Genomic DNA, 21,097 nt, shown 5'->3' with positions numbered 1-21,097 from the left:
GGTAACAGACTCCTGCTTTATGTAGAGAGAGACCTTCTCAGTAATGAATCATGACTGATCTAAACCAAGCATCCTAATCTTATTCTTTTGGGATGTGATTAGTTTTGATGGGCACGTGATGTAGTTCAGCTAACGAGGTGTGAAGAAGCCTAGAGAGGACTCCTTTGGCAGACTAAAACGATAAAGCTCTCTGAAAATGAAAACTTTGACCTCTCTTTCTGTTTGTCTGGAACATGTCTCTGGTTCTTGCAGTACAACAGCTTTTTTTTTTGACATGAACAAAAAGCCCAATGATGATAGTTAAAGATGACAAAGCAAAATGATAGAAAGGATATAATTCCTTGATGGGATCATGAAACAGCTGAACCTACTCTGAACTGTCTTCTACTGGAATTTTTGTAATAGAAAAAAACCAACCCTTATTTTTTTCCTGTAAGTTTTTATTTAAATTCCAGTTAGTTAACATACAGTGTAATATTAGTTTCAGGTGTAGAGTTTAGTGTTTCAACACTTACATACAATTCCCTGTACTCACCACAAATTCCCTCCTTAATCCCCATCACCCATTTAGTCCATCCCCCTGCCCACCTCCCCTCTGGTAATCATCAGCTTGTTCTATATAGTTAAGAGTCCATTTCTTGGACTTGCCTCTCCTTTTCCTATGTTTTTACATTTGTTCCTTAAATTCCACATATTAGTGAAATTATATGGTATTTGTCTTTCTCTGACTGACTTGTTTCACTTAGCATAATACTCTCTAGCTCCCTCCACATCATTGCAAATGGCAAGGTTTCCTTCTTTTTTATGGCTGAGTAATATTCCTGTGTGTGTGTACCATATTTTTATCCATTCATCAGTTGATGGACACTTGGGCTCCGCCCATAATCTGGCTATTGTTGATAATGCTGCTATAAACATCAGGGTGCATGTATCCCTTCTAATCAGTATTTTTGTATCCTTTGGATAAAAATCTAGTAGTGCAATTGCATGATTGTAGGGTAGTTCTACTTTTGGGATCACCTTTTTTTTTTTTTTTTTAAGTAGACTTCATGCCCAGTGCAGAGCCCAATGCAAAGCTTGAACTCACAACCCTGAGATCAAGACCTGAATGCTTAACCGAATGAACCACCCAGGTGCCTGGGTGTTCTTCAAAAAAAATTTTTTTTTAATGTTTATTCATTTTTGAAAGACAGAGTATTAGTGGGGGAGGGGCAGAGAGAGAGGGAGATACAGAATCTGAAGCAGGCTCCAGGCTCTGAGCTGTCAGCACACAGCCCAACATGGAGGTCGAATTCACAAACCATGAGATTATGACCTGAGCCGTAGTCAGATGCCCAACCGACTGAGCCACTGAGGCACCCCGGTGCCTGGTTACTCTTTTAACTTTTTGAGGAAACTCCATACTGTTTTCCAGAGTGTCTGTACCAGTTTGCATTCCCATCAACAGTGTAAGAGGGTTCCCCTTTCTCCACATCCTTACCAAGACTTCTTGTTTCTCGTGTTGTGAATTTTAGCTATTCTAACTGGTATGAGGTGATATTGTCATTTTGTAGTTTTCATTTGTGTTTCCTTAATGCTGAATGATGTTGAACATCTTTTCATGTGTCTGTTGGCCATCTGTAGGTCTTCTTTGGAAAAATGTCTATTCATGTCTTCTTCCTATTTTTTCACTGGATTATTTGTTTTGGGGGGTTTTAAGTTTTATAGCTCTTTATATATTTTGGATACTACCCTTTTATCAGATAGGTCATTTATAAATATCTTTTCCCATCCCATAGGCTGCCTTTCAGTTTCCATTATTTCTTTCATTGTGCAGAATCTTTTTACTTTGATGAAGTTCCAATAGTTTATTTTTGCTTTTATTTCTCTTGCCTCAGGAAACAGATCTACGAAGAAATTGCTATAGTCAATGTCAAAGAGAATGCTGTCTGTGTTCTCCTCTAGGATTTTAATGGTTTCCTCTCTCACATTTAAGTCTTTAACCCATTTTGCCCTTATTTTTGCGTATGGTGTAAGCAAGGGGTCCAGTTTCATTCTTTTGCACGTTGCTGTCCAGTTTTCCAAACACCATTTGCTGAGGAGACTTTTGTTGCCACTGGATATTCTTTCCTGCTTTGTCAAAGATTAATTGACCATATAGTTGTGGGTTCTGTTTTTTTTTTTTTTTTTTTAATTTTTTTTTTTCAACGTTTATTTATTTTTGGGACAGAGAGAGACAGAGCATGAACAGGGGAGGGGCAGAGAGAGAGAGGGAGACACAGAATCAGAAACAGGCTCCAGGCTCTGAGCCATCAGCCCAGAGCCCGACGCGGGGCTCGAACTCACAGACCGCGAGATCGTGACCTGGCTGAAGTCGGACGCTTAACCGACTGCGCCACCCAGGCGCCCCGTGGGTTCTGTTCTGTTGATATATATGTTTATTTTTTGCCAGTACCATTGTGTCTTGATCACTACAGCTTTGTAATATAACTTGAAATCCAGAATTGTGATGCCTCTAGCTTTGCTTTTCTTTTTCAAGATGGCTTTGGCTATTTGGGGTCTTTTGTGGTTCCATACAAATTTTAGGACTGTTCGTTCTAGCTCTGTGAAAAATACTGGTGGATTTTGATAGGGACTGCATTCAATGTGTAGATTACTTTGGGTACTATAGGCGTTTTAACAACTTTTGTTCTTCTAATCCATGAGCATAGGATATTTTTCTAGTACTTTGTGTCCTCTTCAGTTTCTTTCATTAGCCTTGTATGGTTTTCAGAGTACAGATCTTTTACCTCTTTGGTTAGGTTTATTCCTAGGTATTTTATGGCTTTGGGTGCACTTGTAAATGGGATTGATTCCTTGGTTTCTCTTTCTGCTGCCTTATTATTGGTGTATAGAAAAGTATTACCTTGATACCAAGACCAGACAAACATGCCACTAAAAAAGAAAACTAGAGGACAATATCGCTGATGAACACGATTGCAAAAATTCTCAGTAAAACACTAGCAAATCAAATCCACCAGTACATTAAAAGAATCATTCACCACAATCAAGGGGGATTTATTCCTGGGTGGTTCAATATTTACATAAATCAATCGACATGATACATTAATAAAAGAAAGGATATGAGCCGTATGATCCTTTCAATAGACGCAGAAAAAGCATTTGACAAAATACAACATCCGTTTATTATAAAAACCCTCAGCAAAGTAAACCCTTGTTTTTTAAAAAGTTACTGAAACTAGGCTTGCTGTTTCTTGCAACTGTAGGTCTGATGTAGGTGTATTCTCCTGAAGGTTGTTGTGAGACCCCATTGCTAACACAGTGAGAATTCTGATATTTCCATTTGGGTTTCCTCAAAAGTAGACTCTGAGACAAGGATTAGGGTGCAAGTAGTTCTTTTCAGAATTGAAAGAAACATCAGTAAGTTTAGGGAAGTGAGACAGAGAACGGAAGGCTGCCAATAAAAGGCACATTATCAAGCCAGCTACAACTGTGGGAAACTTTACAAAACAAAAGAAAACATGTGCCTCAAGGGTAATGAAGCTAGGGTGTTTATACATCAATTCCTATTGTTCATTAGTTGATGCTCCCAGGGAGCATTAATTCCCCGGCATATCTGTCTACCATATGGAGGCAAATTCAGCTTTAGTAGTCAGAATAAGCCCTCAGGAATAGACATGCAGGAACTGGTGGCTGGAAGTCCAGCTTGCATGCAAGCATGCAAGGCGTAGGAGATATGGATGGGGCACCAATGGCATTTGCTATAAATAATGAGCTGCTCTTCCAGGCATAAAGGTATTGAGTTAATGGTTAAATTCCCTGCATTGGTCTCTGTAAGGAATATTTTAGAAGTACTTGAGAGACCAATTGTCTCCTTGCTAACACCAAGTCTAGGTCAAGCGAAATTCTTCCTTCTCTGATAAAAGCTCATAAATGTGCCTCAGCTAAAAGTCATTGGCTATTGCCTTCCTTTACTTAGGTTGATGATAAAATGGAAAAGGCATGTATTCAACACGACCTTCGGTTATCAGCTTGACTTACCTTGATAAAGGTAGGAAAGAAGATTGAGATTTGAGTGACAGGTGAAGAGACAATTTCATCCTTCATCTATATCCACTCTCATGTTCCCTACATACCCTTCCCATCCTGGTTTCAAGAAGGATGACCCTACTCTGTTTCTAAAGCTTAGTCATTTCTGTCTCTCCACCTCTCCCCAATACATTCATAAAACGTGATTGTCCTGTCTTATAATTGTTAGTACATACTAAAAATGAAAACATTAGGACATGCTCTACTTCACTTATGTTTTGTTGGATTTACATATTTTTGGATGTGGCATGACATATATGGTTGATAAAAACAGCACTGGACTAGAAATTTTCTGAATTCTAGTACCAAATTTACTAACACAGGATTTGAATGATAATATGCAATTCACGAACCTTCCCTAAGGCTCAATTTTATGATGAGGAAAATTCAGGTTTTTAACTCAAAGGACCCTTCCAATTCTGAAAGACTAGTTCTTCCATTGACTTGGAGCCTGACTGCCTCTGTCAATATGAAGTCTATTTTACTGTTTGTCTTAGAGTTTTTTCCTCCTAAAAGGCTCTCTCTAGAATTAGGCTCACTAGAGAGTAAAGCAAGAAGTTAATCTCATGGTTCCATTAAGAGGAAACTAAGGGAATCTTTTCTTCAAGTTCAAATCCTACTGCCTGTCATTCCACTAAAGTTTAATTTTTCACATTGCAAAGGCTTAGCCAATTTTACTAAGTACCACATTGGAGAATTGGGCTTACTCTTTAATAAACAAATACCTTAACAGCTGACACTATAGCAGAGCACAGTTGGGTGGGGACAGTGATGACAGGTAGGGGAGTAGAGGAGTATGAACACCAGGAGAAAGAAAGAAATAATGAAGCTAATAGGGAAGACAGAAGATGTGGGAAGACAAACTGCTTCATTTACTGTTATTGTTGTTGTTGTTGTTCTTGACATCTCTTTTATACAATGCCCAGCATAGCTCCAAGTCCTGTTTGAGTGATTTTGATGGAATAATGACATGGCACTTTAGACAATGGTGTTTATGAACGCCAGAATTTATTTGGAAAGAACTACGAAGTTGAAGAAAAATAATGTTTTAGGCTTATTTATCTTGAGAGAGAGAAAGAGACAGAGACAGAGAGAGACAGAGACAGAGATGGGGAGCAGGAGACAGAAAGAATTCCAAGCAGGCTCCGTGCTGTCAGTGCAGAGCCCGACACAGGGCTTGATCCCACGAACCATGGAAGCATGACCTGAACCAAAACATCCATATTTTGGATATCTACCACCAAAAATGTAATGGTAAACCAATGAAATTATTTAAAAAATATAGCTTTCAGCAAAATTTATATATGTTTATTAGTTTTAAAGTTATTAACAAGTTGTCTCATTTCCTTATGTAACTCCTCTCCTTTGCTTCTATAACTCTGGTCATTTTATGTCTAAACCAGCTATATGTGCTTCAAAGGAGAATAGCTTGCTATTTAGAGCCTCCTAGCTATCATCACACAATCAGACTGCCACTCAGCACATTGTCAACCAGACAGAAAAGAAATGCCATCTTATCTCTGCAATTTGTCACCCAAATAGCTCTCTGAAACTCCCTTTGCTGCAGAGTGAGGGTGGAAGCTAATCCACCCAACAAGCCAGACATCATTTTCCTAAAAAGGTTAACTTGACGTGCTCCTAACAGAGGCCACAAGCATGTATGCAGCAAGCTACCAACAGTTATCTTAATATCCTTCCAGTACTGTCGCATTTGCACGTGATATAAGAAATTAGCTCAAGCATTGGTGGTAAATCTGTGGGCTGACAGATTCTCCTATCTGCATTGAAAGAAACCACGAAACGTCTCTTGCATCCAAGTTCTATTTGTGCAGTTGGTATGAATTTTTAGTTGGCCTTCTGTTCCCCAACCATAGCCCGAAATCATAGAAACATTTGCTTCAGCAGGACGGCTAACTCTTCAATGAGCACACTATTGAGGTTTATGATAATAAACATGACATTTGTTTGTCTCTACAGCATTACCCATCTGGATTCTTTACACTAATGCAGAAGGCAGGTGGAAAGAAAGGAAAGGCCCCCCAGGAGAGAAAGCCCCCCCTTTCCAATCTACCTGGGCAGGGATGGATTTACCAGGAGGCTGAAGCTTCGGCGACCCCTTACTTTTTGGAGCTTCTTATAAATATTCAGTTACATATGGTTATGTTTGTGATCTATATTTTTAATTTTTTCCAATAGAAATGATAAAAACTTGACGACCCACAAACTTGGTTTCATGTCTTTTACACTCAGCACTCTGAATGGCCTTTGTCACTACCTGATTCCTGAATTCTAATTTCCGCGTTGCTGTGTAGAAACAAGAACCCATAGAGAGAAGCTGAATTGTACAATTATCTGGTGCACCTTATTAACAGTGGGAATTAATGTGGATAATTAACAATCTAGGTAATGTTTAATATTTAACAAAATTTCTTTGTGTGTGTGTATATATATGTATATATATATATATTTCCACTTGACTTTGTCTATATAGAGGAAGCTTTCAAAGAGTAGTACCTGTGAAATTTTTAGATTATTTTATTCTATGTTATGTCCATGAAAACTTGAGAACTCAAGTTATAGAGTTTGGCAATATTTTAAAGAGATATTCATCTCCTAAGCCATTGCAAATGGGATGGGCAGTAATGATAAATTTATCACAAAACAGAGATAGTATAGTAAGAAGCATTTCAAAATTACAAAATTCTAATCTATCTCTCTCACAGATTGACTGTCAAATATATCCCAATGGGGAAACTATTAGTAAAAAAAAAAAAAGACATAATATGCTGATTTGGGATATATTTTATATTGAGCAAGACTATTTAAAATTCTTCACATAGCATGTTCAGGCTGCATTTTAATTAAATGTCATGCAGAAGTGTTCAGCTTTTGAACCATGTGATATTCCCAGGACAATGGTAAATTTCCAGGGGAAAATTGAGCTGCTCAAAAGTCATTTCTGAAATTGTCCTTTGTTCCTTATTATTTCAATGTAGTGACCTTGCTACTAAAAAAATATCCATTTAAAATATTTCTCCAATAAATGACCACCTTGCTTGATATCAAATGTCTTTACAGCATAACTAATATTTGCATCACATGTTATTTAAAATGATTGTTAAGTACTTTATCTCATTTAAACATCACATCAAACCTATCTATTTCATTGCCCTTGGTTTTCAGATAAGAACACTGAGACTCAGTGGTTAACTATTTCTGAGTCTCAAGTCAGCATATCACAGGGCCAGAATTTTAACCCCCTTTCTAAAATTTTCTATTAAATGCTCAACTACCCTTTAGTTGTATTATGGTCATTTAGCATGAACCAAATTTTTAAAGTTTGCTGCTATAAGCACTGTTGACGGTTCTATAATACTTGTGTTACTTTCTTTTCATCACCTCAAAAAGCAAGGCTCAAAACAACTTTGATTTCCAACATTGAGAGAGAGATACCAAATGGAAAGAATCAAAAAGTATAAAACCAAGATAAATAGTATACGGCTATTGAAAATCATGTTTTCAGAGGGAAGAAGAGAGTGAAGAGTTACTGCTTAGTTGACAGAGTTTGGGTTCTACAAGATGAAGAGTTCTGGAGACGGATGCTGGAGATGATTGCACAACAGTGTGAGTGTACTTAGTGCCGCTGACCTGTACACTTAAAAATGGCTAAGATGGTAAATGTTAAAAGTAATTTTTAAAAGATGAATGGATGCTCATGCTTGGAAAATTTTGAACTCTAGGAGAAATAGGACTAACTGCTAAGAGTCCTGATCCATAAAGGTAGTTATTTATGTTTGGCTTGTATAATTACAACAGAACCAATCTTTAAATGATTAGTGACATGGAAAAATGCTCATGATGCTATACTAAAGTGAGAGGAAAAAGCAAAATACAAATCTATGTAGAATAATAGCACAGTTTTTAAGAATCTGTACAGATATTCAATAGAGATAGAAAAAAAAAAAGTACCAAAATGATGGTGATTACTTCTGGATCAAGGGTCAGCAAATTTTTTTCTGTAAAGAGCTAGACAGTAAATATTTTAGGCTTTGTGGGCCACATAAGGCCTCCGTTTCCTGTTCCTCTATGTGAAATAGTGGTGGTGATTTACGACTCTTTAAATATGTAAAAATCATTCTTAGCTTAAGGGCAAATAGAAACAGGCCTTGATCAGGACTCAACTCTCTGGGGATTCCTCTTAAATGATGGAGTTATGCGTAATTTTTATTTACTTCTATGCTTTTCTACATTTTCAAAATATTACACTATGGGCATGTGGTAGGTTTCTATAATCGAAAAATAAAGCAGCATTATCTTATGATCTTAAAGATCTCCTCATATTCTGTATGCAGTGTTTTTCTTCTTTCTCCTGAGAAGCTCATAAAAATAGTAAGGCGTGGCTATCATCTGTTATTCTTTTTTTTTTTTTAATTTTTTTTTCAACGTTTATTTATTTTTGGGACAGAGAGAGACAGAGCACGAACGGGGGAGGGGCAGAGAGAGAGGGAGACACAGAATCGGAAACAGGCTCCAGGCTCCGAGCCATCAGCCCAGAGCCTGACGCGGGGCTCGAACTCCCGGACCGCGAGATCGTGACCTGGCTGAAGTCGGACGCTTAACCGACTGCGCCACCCAGGAGCCCCTCTCATCTGTTATTCTTAAGGAAATTATCCAAGGGGCGCTTGAGTGGCTCAGTCAGTAGGGCGTCCGACTTCAGCCCAGGTCATGATCTCACGGCTGTGAGTTCGAGCCCCACATTTGGCTGTGCTGACAGCTCAGAGCCTGGAACCTGCCTTGGATTCTGTGTCTCCCTCTCTCTCTGCTCCTCCCCTGCTCATGCTCTGTCTCTCTCAAAAATAAATAAACTTAAAAAAAAATTATCCAAGACCCGAGTGCCTCTTCTGAGAAGATGGGCCATACTGAGGGAGGAGAAAATGACAAATTCAGACAAACTCTAGTGCAAAGTCTTTTTGGAGACTGTTACTTTGCCTCTTGTGATTCTATTAGGAAAAGGGGGAGAGAGTGGCTAGATGTCACTTTTGAACCAGGATGGAAGCAGGAGGCATAACATCTGGCTTTAGCTTAGCATTGCTTTTATAGTAAATAAATGGTCAAGGAAATAAGCCAGAAAAACAAACAAGCAAACCCTTTGGTTGCTTTGGTCTCATGGTGTCATGGAACTCCCCTTTCATTGTGATTAGAATATGGAAAGTCAGTTTTACTTCAGACGGTGGGGGGGGGGGGGGGCTTCTCATTTGGGCAGTATCTTGCCAGTTAAATTTCATGCTCTCTCCGTCCTCACTTCTTTGAGGACTTCTGTACTAGACTATGGACAACTCAGGCCTAGTTTATGTTTCCTTGTCTTCCTGAATCTCTCCCATAAAATTCTGATACTCCCCCAAAACTTTGTTTCTCTATTATTTTCTATTCTCAATCTTTACGTTCTACTTTTCCTAAGTATCCCAATACAAGAGATCAGAAATTCTTGTATCCTGGAACCTAAACTATTGTGCTTGCTAATCAATTCTTCAAAGGGATGTCCCTGACGACTCAGGTTCCATGGAAAGAACATGAGACAGGAGTGAAATACTCCATCTTAGGCCTCCTGAGATCATGGAAGTACCCATCATGGCTTTGTGGTGACACTAACCACATGGTGTCCGGACCTTCCCATGTTTCCTCTGCAGCAGCACAAGGTTTACTTACAGCAAAGAGGAAGTGAGGAGCCATCTGACTTGGAAGGTAACTCAGCATTTTACTTACAGGGTCACGGATATTTTTTTTTTTTTTTTTTTGGTAATATTAATCACAAACAATAGAGAAGGTACTTACTTGGCAGAACAGCTTGTGGGGTCATGGCTTGTTAATGATTTCTCATTTTTCAAGGGAGACAGGGAGAACTGCTTGACATAGGCCCTGTGTCACCATTTCTACTACGGGCTAAATGTTTGTCCCCCTCCCCCAAATTGATATGTTGAAATCCTAGCCTCCAACATAAGGATATTAGGAAGTAGGGACGTTTGGAAGATATTTAAGTCATGAGGATGGAGCCCTCATTAATGAGTTTGGTGCCTTATGAAAGAAGCTCCAGAGAGATCTCTCACCTTTTTTCACTACATGAGATATTTGTGGCCTATTTCCACACAATGAGAGGGTACCAGCTATGAGCCAGGTCACCAGAACTTGACCATGCTGGCACCTGATCTTAGACTTCAGCCTCCAGCACTGTGAGAAATAAATTTCTGGTTTATAAGCCAACCAGTCTATGGCTTTTGGTTAGAGCAGCCCAAATGGACTAAGACAATGCCCTTGTGTGCTTTGGTTGTGCAGGATCTGGACTTTTGGAAATGCAACTGTGATCAGAGATTCTGAAGAAGACTGCATTAACACAGACCGAATTAAAGCCTCTGCCAACCAAAGATGTTCTCATAGGTCTTCCTCCTTGACCATTCCTTGCCATTCTTTTAAAATCAACTCCTAATGCTTTCAAAACAGCCTGTTCCTGGACCGTTCTAAGAGAACATTCCCGCTGTCGTTGTCCTTAAGACAAGAGGGAGGTGGTATTGGAGGCTAACTTCAGCAGATGAATCAGATGTGGGCTCCAGCAGGCATGGGGGCAGGAAGGCTCCAAAGCGCACTGCCAACAGACTGAGTGTAGTCGGATGGACTGTGCCCAGGGTTTTACAGGCTCACTCACAATTTGGAAGTCACTATCTCAAGCGCAGCTCTGCTGTTGTCTCATTAAGAAGCAACCTCTTCCTCTGTATTTTTTTTTTTTAACTGTGCTTTAAGGCTTGAAAGGGAAATCAGTTTTGTCACAGATACACCTACAGAATACCCAGTGCTTTATTGCCTCTATTTTCACTTAATCTTTGCTGCTGTGCTGGCCTAGTGGGACTGTGTTCTCTGGCCACGTTCCAGAGGACTCCAAGACTGACCCCATCTACCTGCAGTCATTTCCTTGGTGGTTTATTTCCCTCCGTTTTCCCCTGGTGGCAGCAGCTCTATTAATTGAAGCCACCTGTTTGGTGGCATGTCCCCTATTCCCCAAGAGGAGCTGCAACTGTCTGTGTTGCTCCATTGTTAGCTCACCACTGTCTGTGTATGAATTCGATTGCACAAGAGGAGCACAGGGTCAGCCTGAATCCAAATGGATTCTGCTGGGGGTTTGAAAAACTTGCCATTGGAACAAGCGCATAGATATTGCTCTGTAATCACTAGCAGGTCTTGATTTAAACAAATTGAAGTGTGGAAAAGCATAATTTAGAAAACTGAGAAATCTGAGGTGACAATTCTTAGAAGCATAACCTCTGAGATAAAAGGAACGGAAGCCACTTAATTCGACCCTTTATTTAATGATCCCTTCTTACAAAATCTCTTAAAAGTGGCTCTCAATATTTGGAGCATCCAGGGATAAGAAGCATATTCTCTCAAGTAGCAGCTCGTGCCAGTTTGGGAGACAGAATGAAATTTCTCCCATATATTAAACCAAAATCAATTCCCCTATTTACTCAGCCCATTTACTTGAATACTCACACTTGCTACTACAGATGGTCCCTGACTTATGATGGTTCCACTTACAATTTTTCAATTTTACGATGGTGCAAAAGCAATACACATTCAATAGAAACCGTACTTTGAATTTTTGAATTTTGAATTTTCTCAGGCTAGCAATATGTGTTATAATATTCTCTCATGATGCTGGGCAGTGGCAGCAATGTGGCTCCCAGTCAGCCATGTGATCGTGATGGTAAACAACCAACATTCTGTCCCCATACAACCATTCTGTTCTTCACTGTCCGTATTCAATACATTGATATATTCAACACTTCATTATATAATAGGCTTTATGTTAGATTATTTTGCCCAAATATAGGCTAATGCAAGTATGCCGAGTATGTGTGAGGGAGGCTAGGCTAAACGGTGACATTTGGTAGGTTAGGTGTATTTTTCTTTGGTAGGTTAAGTGTATTAAATGCATTTTTGACTTACAATACGTTGAACTTACAGTGGGTTTATTGGGAAGTAACCCCATAATAAGTCAGGGAAGATCTGTATAGAGGAAAATTAAAATTCTACTCCATATTTCAAATATTTGAAGACAACTAGAATACTCCGCAAATATTTTTTTTTCTCCAGGAAAAATATTATCAGTGTTTTCAACCTTTCTTTATAATATCATGATTTGCAGATCTTTCTTTTATCATATTGGGATATTTTTCTTCACTGACAAAATTGCCTCTCCTAAGGTGTGGGTCCCAGAACTAGACTGGTGATCTGAATGTTAGGCGTAGAAGGGAACGTATCACATTCCTTAACCAGAAACTATAAGAAAGATAGAAAATAATTTTTAAATGTCAGTAATAAGTTCTTCTTATCAACAATTACTTGAAATATAAGTTAATTAAACTTCCCAATCAAAAGACATAAAGTGTGGGGTGCCTGGGTGGCTCAGTTGATTAAAAATTCAATTCTTGGTTTCAGTTCAGGTCATGATCTCATAGTTTGTGAGATCAAGCGCCACATTGGGCTCTGTGCTGAGAGCACAGCACAATGTGTTTGGGATGCTCAAAAACAAATGTTATATGTATATTTAAAAATTTATATATATATATACATATATATATATGACAGAGTGGCTGAATGGATGGTTTTTAAGAAGGCAAAATTATAGGTTATGCACAAGAGGCTCACTTTAGATTTAAAGACACACATAGGCTGACAGTAAAGAGTAGAAAAAGATATCCCACGCAAATACTAATCAGAAGAGAGAGGAGATGGTTAGACAAAATATATTTTAAATTAAAAACTTCCACAAAAGACAAATATATAACAAAAAAAGGGTCAAATCACCAGGAATATGTAACAATTATAAATATATATACACCCAACATAAGATCAAATATATATATATGATATATATATATATATATATCATATATATATCATATATATATATAAAGCAAATGTTGACAGAACTAAAGGGAGAAATAGACAGCAGCACAATAACAGGAGATTTCAATACTCCACTTTCAGTAATGGATAGAAATCCAGACAGAAGGCCAATAAGGAAACAGAGTACGTGAACAATGTAGACCAAATGGACCTAATAAACATATACAGAATGTTTCACTCAAAAGCAGCAAAATACATGTTCCAAGCATATGCAACATATTCCAGGATAGCTCACTGTCAGTTCACCAAACCAGTCTAAAAAAAACTTAAAAAGGTTGAAATTATACAAAGTATCTTTTCCAACCACAGTGGAATAAAATGGAATCAATAACAGTAGGAGCACTGGAAAAAATTCATAAATATGTGAAAATTAAACAACCTACTCTTGAACAATCGATGGGTCATAGAAGAAATCAAAAAGGAACTTGGAAAATATCTTGAGATAAATGAAAAAGAAAACACAACATACCAAAACTTTTGGGATGCATCAAAAGAAGTACTAAAAGGAAATTGTATAGTGATACTTAAATTAACAAAAAGGCTTTCAAATAGAACAACCTAACTCTACAGTTCAAGGAACTAGAAAAAGAAGAACAAAATAAGCCTAAAGTTAGCAGAAGGAATAATAAAGATTAATGCAGAAATAAATGAAATAGAAAATAGAAAAAACAATAAAACTAAGAGTTGGCTTTTTGAAAAGATCAACAAAATTTACAAGCCTTTAGCTAAACTAACTATAAATAAAAGAGAGAAGACAAACAAATCAAACATGAAAGAGGAGACATTACAACTGATGCCACCAAAATAAAAAAAGGATTATAAGAGACTACTATGAATAATCATATGCCAAAAAAATGGATAATTGAGAAGAAATGGATAAATACCTAGATGTATAACCTATCAAGACTGCATCATAAATAAAAAATCTGAACATATCTACAACTAGTAAAGAGATTAAATCAGTAATCAAAAACCTTCCAAAAAAGAAAAACCCCAGGACCAGATGGGTTCACTGGTGAACTGTACCAAACATTTGCAGAATTAATATCAATCCTTCTTAAAGTCTTCCAAAAAATTGAAGAGGGGGGAATGTTTCCAACTTAATTTTATGAGGCCAGCATTACTCTGATACCAAAGCCAGAAGACACTATAAACTACAGACCAATGTCCCTAATGAATATAGATGCAAAAGTCTTCAGCAAAATACAAGCAAATCAAATTCAACAGCACTTAAGAAGGATCATATACCATGACCAAGTGCGGTTTGTTCCTGGGATGCAAGTATGGTTCAACATACAAAAACTAATCAATGTGATACACCACATTAACAGAACAGAGGTTAAAAAACACAACATAACTCAAAAGATGCAAAAATCATTTGACATATTCAACACCTCTTCATGAAAAAAACATTTAAAAAAAACTGTAAATAGCATGAAATTACCTCAGCATAAAAGTACCATGTATAAAACAGCCCATCGCTAACATCATACCCACAAGTAAAAAATTAAAAGCTTTTTTCCAAGATTAGGTTAAAGGCAAGGATGCCCACTTCTGCCATTTCTATTCAACACAGTATTAAAAGGCCTAGGAAAAATAATTAGGCTAGAAAAAGAAATGAAACACATTTAAATTAGAAAGAAAGTAAAATTATCTCTGCATAAGACAGGATCTTATATGTAAAAAAATCTAAAACCTCCACCAAAAAAAAAAAAAAAAAAAAAAAAAACCTATTAGAACTAATAAATTCAGCAAAGTTGCAGGATAAAAAAAAAATTAACATACAAAAATCCATTGCATTTTGATATACTACTAATAAGCAATCCAGAAAAGAAATTAAGAAAATAATCCCATTTACAAGAGTATCAAAAATAAATAAAATACATAGGAACAAATTTAACCAAAGAAATTAAAGACTTGTACACTGAAAACTATAAAATACTGCTAAAAAAAATTAAGAGACACTAATTAATGGCAAAACATCATGTGTTCATGAATTGGAAGACTTATTGGTAAAATGGCCATGCTACTCAAAGCAATCTATAGATTGAATGCAATCTCTATTAAAATCCCAGTGGCATATTTTACAGATATAGAAAAAACACTCCCGAAATTGATATGGGACCACAAATGAACCTGAATAGTCAAAACAGTCTTGAAAAGGAACAGACATAGCATCACACTTTCTGATTTCAAAACTTGTTATAAAGCTATGGTAGTCAAAACAGTGTGGTCTTGGCATAAAGACAGACATATAGAACAATAAAACAGAAGAGAGAACCCCATGCGGATGATCAACTGATCCTCAACAAGAATGCCCAAGAATACACAATGGAGAATGATGGTCTCCTCAACAAACGATGCTGAGAAAATTGGACAGTCACATGCAAGAGAGTGAAACTGGACCACAATCTTACACCATACACAAAAATAAACTCAAAATGAATTAAAGACATAAACATTAGGCCTGAAACTGAAACTTCTAGAAGAAAATATAGGGGGAAAGCTTCATGACCTTGGTCGTGGCAACGATTTCTTGGATAGGACATGAAAAACAACGAAAGCAAAAATAGATAAGTGGGATTACATCGAACTGAAAATCTTTTGCACAGCAAAATAGTCAATAGAGTGAAAAGGCAATCTATAAAATGGGAGAAAATATTTGCCAACCATGTATCTGATAAGTGGTTAATCTCCAACATCTATAAGGAACTCCTGCAACTGAATAGCAAAACAAAAACAAAAACACCAATAACCTGATTAAAAACTAAGCAAAGTACTTGAACTTCTCAAAAAAAAAAAAAAAAAAAAGGAATATAAATGGCCAACAAGTATATGAAAAGATGCCCAACATCACTAATCATCAAGGAGATGCAAACCACAATAAAATATCACCACAGCTATTAAGATGGCCACTGCTAGTAACTAAATGTTTGTGTGCTCCCCTCCCCCCGCCCCCCGATTCATATGTTGAAGCCTAATCTTTGTTGTGATGCTATTTGAAGGCAGGGGTTCTGGGAAGTAATTAGGTTTGGATGAAGTCATGGAAGTAGAGCCCCCATGATAGGATTGGTGCTCTTAGGAGATGAAGAGCCCAGAGCTCTCTTTCTCTGACCTGTGGGGACACAGTGACCAGACAACTTTCTATGAATCAAGAAGTGGACTCTCACCAGACAACAAATCTGCCAGTGTCTTTGTCTTTGACATCTAAGCCTCCAAAACTGTGAAAAATAAATGTTTGTTGTTTAAGCCACCTAGTTTGTGGTATTTTTGTTATAGCAGCCTAAAATTATCAAAACGACAACAACACACTAGAAAGTAACAAGTGTTGGTGAGGATATGGAGGAATTGGAACACTTGTGCACTGTTGGTGGGATGCAAAATGGTGCAGTTGCTATGGAAAACAACATGGAGGGTCCTTGTAAAATTTAAGATAGAACTACCATAATGACCCAGCAATTCCACTTCTAAGTACATAACTACAAGAATTGAAATCAGTATCTTGAAGAGAGATTTGCGCTCCCATGTTTATTGCAGCATTATTCACAATAGCCAAGAGGTGGAAACAACCCAATGAACATTTATCTGCTCATTGACAGATAAATGGATAAAGAAAACATAGTATATATGCATAATGGAATATTAGCCATAAAAAAGAAAGAAATCCTGTCATATGCTACTATATGGAGGAACATTGAAGACATTATACCAAGTGAAATAAGCCAGTCACAGAAGGACAAATATTTCATGATTCCACTTAAATGAGTTATCTAAAACAGTCAAACTCATTGAAGCAGAAAGTAGAATGCTGGTTGCCGGGGGGCTGGTGAGGGGAAACTGGGAGTTGCTGTTAAATGGGCCTAAAGTTTCAGTCACGCAAAATGAAACAGTTCTAGAGATCTACTATTCTCCATCCAGTCTATAATTAACAATACTATACACTACATTTAAAAATGTATTAAGAAGGCAGATATCATATTATGTTTTTACCACAATAACAATAATTTTTAAAAGCCTACTTGAATTTACATGCATATCAATATCCCCAGCAAAAGGAGAAAGCTGCGTGGGAAACAAAATAAAAAAGCTATGGATTTCCACCATGCCCAGGGATACACCAGACTTTGTAAATAATTTTGCCATTTGGAAGCCCATTCTTGGTCTTTAAAGTACTTAAAGGCTTTGAAAAAGTGCTCATAGGTGAAACAGCAGGAAGCATCTACAACCATTTCAGAGGGAGCCTTCTGCTTCCAGGAATAAAGTCACACATTTACAGGTGCTTCCTGTTTTTTCAAACACCTTGCCCACCTTCTGCACACCAGGCTTGCATTCTGAAAAACGTCAGCCCCACAGGAAGCTGCCTGCAAATTCAGGGAGCCCTTCTGAGTCTTAACGAGGGCTTGAATATACTTTCAGAGAAATGCCAGCAAAAACTGTAGTCATTTGGGGAAGAAGAAGTCTGGAAGAAAAATACACAGAGGACTAGCACCAAGAGGGTGAGAATATTTTTTTCTGTGAAAATGCTGTCTGCAAGTTACGTATTTAAACAAATACATGTGTTTTCTTTATGTTTTGGACTGCTGTGGGTGGAATTAGGAGAACTGACTGAAAGTGGGTGGCGGTTGTCATTTCTCTGTTGTAAGGGAGGAAGGGGATGGAGGAAGGTGAAGTGGAGAGGGGGAAGGATGGCTGCATGTCTGGAATGCCCCAACTAAGCTCAGGGGAAGAATTACTAGAAGAGTTTTTCTAGTTCGGGATGCTCACAAGCTTGTCCTGAAATTTCAGAGCTACCATCTTGAAATGATCATGTAGAGTGTTGACTAAATTGTGATAGTGTTCACAGTGAGCTTTGATTAAACTATGTTGTGACCGTGCTTAACATGGTCACAGGTAGACTTGGAATGAAAATGGCAGGCTCCGTACTCAGTTTTCAAATGGGTTCAGAGAATAAGTTGTTCAAGGTAATGAATGACAAATCACATATTACAGGCAAGGAATAATCTTGGGTAATAGATTGATTTTTTTTTTTTGGAATTAAAATTCAAAACTGAAGAAATTAGTAATTTCTGGCAACAATATTGGTTTAGCTCCCAAGTTTTATATTTACTTTTGTTTTTTCCACTTTTTTCCCCAATCCATACTATCAAATTAAGTTGAATTGCATAAAGATTTTTGTTTATTAAATTGACTCTGATGCTCTTTTTTCCACAATGAAATTAAAATCAGTAACTCCAAAGGTAAGCTTCTTCCAGTTAATTGGCAAAAGGGTTGGCTGGGAGAAGTTTCCTCTGCTGGGATTCAAACAAGTATCTGTAACCTACACTGGACTGAATTGGTCCACATACATCCTAAAGACGGTAGCAGTAAATTAAAGGAACAAAACTGAGGCTGATTAACTTCCTTTTGCTTGCAACAACAAAGACGGAAGAACTAGAATGTATTATGCTAAGTGAAATATCAGTGAGAGAAAGATTAAATACATAATTTCACTTATGTGGAATATAAGAAACAAAACAGATGAATATAGGGAAAAGGAAGGAAAAATAAGATAAAAACAGAGAGAAGGCAAACCATAAGAGATTCTTAAAATACAGACCTAAGGATTGCTGGGGGGTGTTGGTGGGGGGATGGGCTAAATGGATGATGGGCATTAAGGAGGGCACTTGGGATGAGAACTGGGTGTTATATGTAACCGATGATTCACTGGGTTCTACTCCTGAAATCATTATTATACTATATGCTAACTAACTTGGATTTTTTTTTTTTTTAATTTTTTTTTCAACATTTATTTATTTTTGGGACAGAGAGAGACAGAGCATGAACGGGGGAGGGGCAGAGAGAGAGGGAGACACAGAATCGGAAACAGGCTCCAGGCTCTGAGCCATCAGCCCAGAGCCCGACGCGGGGCTCGAACTCACGGAGTGCGAGATCGTGACCTGGCTGAAGTCGGACGCTCAACCGACTGCGCCACCCAGGCGCCCCTAACTAACTTGGATTTAATTTTTTTTTAAAGATGGAAACACCTGAATATCTTATATAACAAACAAAACCTTTCAAATACCTTTTGTTTGGAAAATTTTATACATCTAAGAGTTTGAAAAACAATGATTTTTTTAAATTGTAAAATCTGTTCACAATAATTTATTCCTCTTCCTGCTGTCTCATGTAGTTTGGTAAAGCATCTTGTTACTGGGAAGAGTATTTATTGAGAATTCCAACATGTAAATGCTACAGATTCAAAGAAGTCCTTGTCCTGAGGAACCCGACTTCTTCTCTGGACATACATGTGACACAGGAAAAAACAAACAAGCAAACAAACAAACAAACAAATGACAAAGGCAGACAGGATCCTAGTCACTCGGTTCTGTCACTAAATGTCTCTGGGTTTCAATTTTCTCATCAGCAAAATGAGAAAATTGGATGAGGTATTCTCTGAAACCTTTCCTAGCTTTAAAATATATTGATTCTAGGGTGCCTGGGTGGCTCAGTTAAGCGTCTGACTCTTGGTTGCAGCTCAGGTCATGATCTTGTAGTTCACAGGTTTGAGCCCCGAGTCAGGCCCTGCACTCACAGTGCCACCCCAGACACCCCTGCAGCTTCCAGCTTTCAAGTAGGTCTATATGACTCCTACTCCTTGCCCTTTGACCCCATTCTGTTCTCTCAGTCAGTTCCTTTATGATCTCTCTTGCTTCCAGGTCAACTTAGGCTATATGGCCAACTATCTCTAGTATTAGCTCCCATGATCCCATTTCTTTGCTTATCTGCCACCCAACGATCCCATTACTTGTTCTCGCTAATTCTACCCCTGAGCTACCGAGCACGGTTGTAGAAAATCAGAACTGTACCGAGTGTTTGATGTATTTGTTCTTTTTAACTCCAATTAGACTATCGCTGACACTCAACCATTTTTTGAAATTCTTCCATAATTACCTTCTTAAAATTTTCACCACTATTCATTTTCTTTATCCTCAGATTCTTACTGTTCTTTTACTTCTGAAGGTATCTTACATCCCGTATTCCTAAAAATTTTGATGTCACCTGATACATATTTTCTCAACCTTTCCTATCATTTCACCTCAAATTTATGCTATATCTTCACTCAGGTACCTACTTAGCTAACACTTAAAACATTTATTATGATCATTTATTGTGATCCACATGATAATATGATACATCACTTAATCTTTTCAACAACTTTGTGAAGTAAATACCATCATCTCTATTTTACAGGTGAATAAGATGTGTGCCCAACACCACCCAGCCAACAAGGAACAAAGCCAGGATTTAAATTTTGACAGTTGCAGCTCAGAGCCTACATTCTTTTTCTTCACCCTGAGGGGAAGCGGGAGAAGGAGTGTTTGTGTTTCGGTGGGGGGTGGGATTTGAACATAGATATATATTATCTTGTATCCAAGATCAATCTGTCTCTTCTTCCTCTGCCTTCTACGACATCCTTACTCATCTACTCAAGGACTTTATAACTGCTGTGTCACAAATCACCTCAAAACTTGGTGGCTTAAGACAACAATCATACAGCATTGCTCACAACTCTAACGGTAAGCTGGATGTTTCTGCTCGCGTGGGCCAGTGTGGCTAATTATAGCTGTATTCACTCACATGACCAGCTGGAGGCTTGCCTGGGACAGAATGGTCTAGAATAGACTTACATGTCTGGAAATCAGCCTAATGTCAGCTGGGTAACAAAAGTGGCTAGTCCATGTGTCACTCATCATCTAGAACATCCATTAGTGATTACAGGGTCCCCCCCAAGGGCCAAAAGGGAGCGAGCCTTTGTGTGCAAGCACTTTACAGGTGTCTGTTTGCCTCACATGTGTTATTGTCCCATTCTTCAAGCACAGTCACGGTCAGGCCCAGAGTCACCAAAGGGAACCACAACTACAAAAGCCTACAGACTTTGATGAATTATATATCACCCCTTCTCTTTGATCTCTCCCATTCTACTGACGCCTTCCCTTTATCTGCCAGCTTGGTATAATATACCATTTTAGAAAATTTCCCTCCAATCCCGTTATCCCCGGAGGTACTATGTAGCTGAGTCCATGAGTATTAGTGA

At 37.9% G+C, this 21,097-nt stretch overlaps 1 long non-coding RNA gene across 1 annotated transcript; it reads left to right on the top strand.

Annotated features, from left to right (window-relative positions):
- Positions 1 to 17,376: 17,376 nt before the first annotated feature.
- On the top strand, positions 17,377 to 20,337 carry LOC121041077 (uncharacterized). Its single transcript, XR_005795558.1, has 3 exons — positions 17,377 to 17,519; positions 19,564 to 19,633; positions 20,254 to 20,337. It is a non-coding gene; the product is annotated as an uncharacterized LOC121041077 (long non-coding RNA).
- Positions 20,338 to 21,097: the final 760 nt, after the last annotated feature.

Source organism: Herpailurus yagouaroundi, unplaced genomic scaffold (assembly GCF_014898765.1).
Source record: "Herpailurus yagouaroundi ecotype Mexico unplaced genomic scaffold, PumYag 182, whole genome shotgun sequence".
NCBI classification, from domain to species: domain Eukaryota; kingdom Metazoa; phylum Chordata; class Mammalia; order Carnivora; family Felidae; genus Herpailurus; species Herpailurus yagouaroundi.
Note: the sequence above shows the minus strand (reverse complement) of the source record. Positions and strands in the feature narration are given on the sequence as shown.